The 4,739-nt window shown below is 39.2% G+C and overlaps 1 long non-coding RNA gene across 4 annotated transcripts; it reads left to right on the top strand.

The window, feature by feature from the left end:
• The first annotated feature begins 1,000 nt into the window (after positions 1-1,000).
• LOC130206225 (uncharacterized) lies at positions 1,001-4,182 on the top strand. Of its 4 annotated transcripts, none has more exons than XR_008834059.1 (6): positions 1,001-1,091; positions 2,001-2,059; positions 2,131-2,228; positions 2,367-2,462; positions 2,600-2,784; positions 3,595-4,182. It is a non-coding gene; the product is annotated as an uncharacterized LOC130206225 (long non-coding RNA). The 4 variants fall into 4 exon arrangements; XR_008834060.1 differs by lacking the exon at positions 1,001-1,091 and adding an exon at positions 1,185-1,281; XR_008834061.1 differs by lacking the exon at positions 1,001-1,091 and adding an exon at positions 1,459-1,620.
• Positions 4,183-4,739: the final 557 nt, after the last annotated feature.

Raw genomic sequence — 4,739 nt, 5'->3', positions numbered from 1 at the left:
GCAATATCTAGCACTTAGCATCCCTGCTTGGTAGCGGTTTAAAAAACGAGAAGAAAACAAATGCACTCCTTTGAAGGTTTTCAAGGAAGTCCTCAAATGTTTGTAATATATGAAAAATCTCAATTATGATGTTCTACGAGTCTGTTGGACCAGTGCTCTGAGATGTTGGTGATGTTCTACCAGGCTGTTGGACCAGTGCTCTGAACTTCTCCGTAGTCTGCTGGGGGAGCAGCATTGTAACTGGAGAAAACCAACCGACTCACTAAACTGGTGTGGAAGGCCAGCTCCATCATTGGCTGCAAAGAGGACTATCCGGAACAGGTGGAGAGGAGGACATGAAGAAATGTTTGTCCATATTGGAGAACATGGACCGCACCCTCTCCACCACCTATACTGCAGGGACAGCGGAGCACGTTCTTCAACAGACTGCTTCAGCTCCGCTTCACAAGGACAGATACAGGAGAACCTTCCTGATACAGGAGAACATTCCTGATACAGGAGAACCTTCCAGATACTGGAGAACCTTCCAGTTACAGGAGAACATTCCTGGCAACTATTAGACTTTACAATAAATCACCTCTGGCCAGATCCTCCTCAAATTGAACAACATCAATGAACATTACACCGCTTTCACTTAATATACACTTAGATACACTGTATTTACTTTCATTTTTATAATGTCCTTTATTATTTACATTCTTAAATGTAATATGTCCTGTCCTGCGATTTTATTTTATTGTATTGTATTCTTCAAATAATCTAGTTACTAGAGAGAAAACAGCACAGACAGCCAGAGACAGACAAGAGAACAGAGAGAGATAGAGAGAGAGAACAGAGAGAGAGAACAGAGAGAGAGACTTATTGTAAGTCGCTTTGGATAAAAGCGTCTGCTAAATGACATGTAATGTAATGTAATAAAGAGAGAGAGAGAGAGTTCAAAGGCGAGGCCAGGTGCAGTGATCAGAAAGCAACGATCACAGATTGAACTGTTGAACCCGGTTTCGCGCCACTATTCCGCAGTTTGAGCTGCGCGCTGCTCTCTCCTGCCACAGATTGAACAACAGCCTCCTGACATGACAGCTCTTCTTGAGGTAAGAATGCCAACTTAATTTAATTTCAGAGAGTAAAAGTTGTATTGAACGGGCAACGTTAGTGACACTTTGAGGTTTCTACTCGGCTCTCTGGTGAGGGGTTGAGCTAGCCTCGTGTGAGCTAGCGGGTAGCTACTTTTGAATTCGAGGCATGGTGTTCTGCAGTTCTGTGTCGCCTTGGACGTCAAGAGTAAGTTAACTTAGCTATCTGATGGTTAAGTGTCTTCACGTTTCTTTAACATCGTCGATGTAACGTAGGTTGTCGGTTTCTGTGTTGAAGGAGCCAACATTAGCTTACTGTACCACATGTTAGCTCAGGTAATGTGTAGCTAACATTCGTATTATAGGTTCATTACTGTGGCAGGTGGGTTAAGACACCTGAGGGGTCACGTGCTACACACTGCATCTAATAACGACCATTTTATTGAAGTGCTTTGAAACTGGTTCCAAGCAGACATGTGTAGACAAGCTCACATATACCGGAGCGGTCAGTCCGGACAGTCACGTGACCAGACACGTTATTGTACAGGTCTGTTCACGTGACGTCGGGACTGTTCACGTGACCGCTTTAAACTGCGCTGTAGCATATGATGTCGGGACTGCTGTTAACGTGACGCTCTTAACTTGATGCTGTTGACGTGGTCGGGACTCTGTTCACGTGACTGTTGTTGACATGACGCTTATAACTGCGCTGTGGCGGGACATGACAGCTCACAGCTCCTCAGAAGCTCCGTGAGCTGTCCAGTGAGGGGATGGTTTCATGATCAAATCTTCATTTACCGTCCACATTATCAGATGAGGACGTCACCAAAGAGTGTCCTTTGAGTCGATGTTTACATTTATGTACAGATAATTAAGAACATTTAGTTTATCGTAAAATGCTTATTATTTTCTCCTGCCACCTTTCAGACATTGTCATCCAATTTGGATGGAACAACTTCGTGACCTTAATGACACCCAGCAACACGGTGAGATTATAATCCATTTAAATGCAAGAAGCATGACATTTTTTAAGATGTTTTTTCTTTATTTGTGTTAGAGACGCACACAAGCACCACAGGGGAGGATCTGCAGCAAAGGGCCCACCGGAAATCAAACCTTGGCCGCTATGATGACGACAACATGGGGCACTTGAGTGTGAATCTAGCCTTTTCATTTTGATTTACAACCTTGGCATTGAAAAGAGCAAAAGTTGATGCTTGAGATGATTTTGGTTTTCCTGAAGAGGATGTACGTCTTCCCCTTGTCCTTTATCTCCTTACTCTTTCTTTTTAGGTGTGACTACGACTACCAGCATGAACCTCAACACCTTCTTTGCTGTTCCACTAGTGTGACCCATGATCGGATACAAGTTGTCAAGGATAAACGGTGGTAAGTGGTTTTAAGTTCAGTGTGCTAATTTAACAACAGAATGAATTGTTATTGTTGTATCCACTTTGTCATGTTGTAAATGCTATTTAAAGTTATATTATTGTTAATCTTTTCAATTGTCTTTTTTCTGGCTGTAGAGAGAATCATGTCAGCCCACAGACAACCGATTGACCTGTGAGTCTTCAAGCAGTAATGATGACTACGCCTGCCTTAAGTTCCAGTTTCCTGAACAGCATGGCATGTCTGCAGGAGATTCGGTCCCCACCTGTCTTCAGTCTGGACCTAATGACTCAGACACCAGTCTTGTCAAGGCTAAATCGAGGTAAGCGGTGATGTAGTTCAGTATAGCAAATGATAGGTGCAAGCACAACTCAAACCTCCCTCAATTGATCATCCTCAATTAATTTTCTTGTGGTTTGAACTGATATCCCCCTTAAATTTAGTTCCACGTATAGCAGAAACGTTTCATTAATTCTATGGCATATCGTCATGTGTACTATCTTTCCCAAATCCACCCTAAATAGGTTTGCAACTCTGTCTTTGCACACAGGTGACATGTACTATAAATGTAATGATAAATGCAGGAGGGCATTGTTTGCAATTGGACTGGGTCTCATTAAAACAATTTAAATGTAAGGCGGAGGAAGATATATCAGCTATTGTACACTGAGTATTTCAGTTATACAAATCCACAACAGGCTCGACTGTAATCTAGTTTATCCTTTTTGCAATAAAATTGTGTTATTGCTTATAGGGTACATCAAAAGGTTTTATGTTAGTGTATCTTAAAAAAATACAAACATGTTTTTAAATGATGGAATTAATTGGATGGGCTGTTACTCTGGTTGGAAACCCGAACCACGTGAAACGTGATGATGGTCTTGATTGCCTGAGTGGACTCATCTGTAGGCTGCAAGATTACAGACATGTAACACATTGTAATGATGCCTTTATGCTAAAATATGTCCTTATTCAACATTGAACCTAACTTATTAATATTGTTTAACTATAAAGGTGACTTTATCATTGGAGCTCAGTTTACCAGAAGGCAGTGAATGTGTATCTGTTTCAGCATCATGCTCAAGCACTGCATCAATCTAACTTTGCCTTTGCTTTGTTTTTTTGGCTGCAGAGAGGATCACCTGATGTCAACATATGAGTTTTCAAGAAGAACTTCCTGAACTTTGTGTCTGTGAGACTCTACCATGCTGGGTGCCCTCTTCAGTCAAGTCTGGACACAGTGACTCATTGCTCTTCATCAACTCTGGGCAAGTGGCTAATCTTTTGCTTATTCATGGGATATCCTTCATGTCCACATCCTGTTTCTTCAAGATCTCAACAATGCTTTGTGAGTATACAACACATGTGAGTGGATCAGTTCAACCTGTTTTTCACAGAATGTTAGTTTCTTAAGGTTTTCATCAACGATGGTTTGTATCTTGTTTTCCAAAAGGTGTTATTAAGATATTTACATTTGTAATTTACAATAATCAAATGTTGACTGTAAAATCTATGCCAACCTATTGTTATACACTGCACCATGTTTTTGCAAAGGAATTCTGGTGACTTTAGTTGCCAGCAACTTCCTTTGAACTTTGTAATAAAATACCGTAACTGTAATAAAGTTTACAGTATAACTGTTGTTTTTACAAAACTTACTGTCATGTCTTGTATGTTCACCGTTAATTGGAACTTTTCAATAAAGTACCATAATATATTATACAGTTGTACTGTGTTTTCATTGGGTTTACAGAAGAACTACACATTTCTAGTATTATATACATTGTCAAATTACTGATTTTAAGCATATTATGGTATTTTTCTCTGTAAATTTCATGATATTCCAAGAATATTGCATGAGCATTGGATGCTAAATTTAAGGAAACTTTCCTACATATTGAGAAAACAATTCTTAAATTTGTCATTGTATCAAGACAAATGTACTTGTTTTTAGTGTAAAATTACTTATTTTAAGATGTATTGCCTAACATATAGCCTTATTGCAAGATGATGGTACTTTCATTTCCAGATTTTAAGCACATTTGCCTACATATTCAGAAAATAATTCTTAAATTTTTCATTGTATCAAGATGAATGTACTTGTTTTTAGTGTAACATTACTTATTTTAAGATATATTGCCTAACATATAGCCTTATTGCAAGATGATGGTACTTTCATTTCCAGATTTTAAGCACATTTGCCTACATATTGAGAAAATAATTCTTACATTTTTCATTGTATCAAGACGAATGTACTTGTTTTTAGTGTAACATTAC

The sequence above is a fragment of the Pseudoliparis swirei genome, chromosome 16, assembly GCF_029220125.1.
Source record: "Pseudoliparis swirei isolate HS2019 ecotype Mariana Trench chromosome 16, NWPU_hadal_v1, whole genome shotgun sequence".
Lineage (NCBI taxonomy): Eukaryota > Metazoa > Chordata > Actinopteri > Perciformes > Liparidae > Pseudoliparis > Pseudoliparis swirei.
Note: the sequence above shows the minus strand (reverse complement) of the source record. Positions and strands in the feature narration are given on the sequence as shown.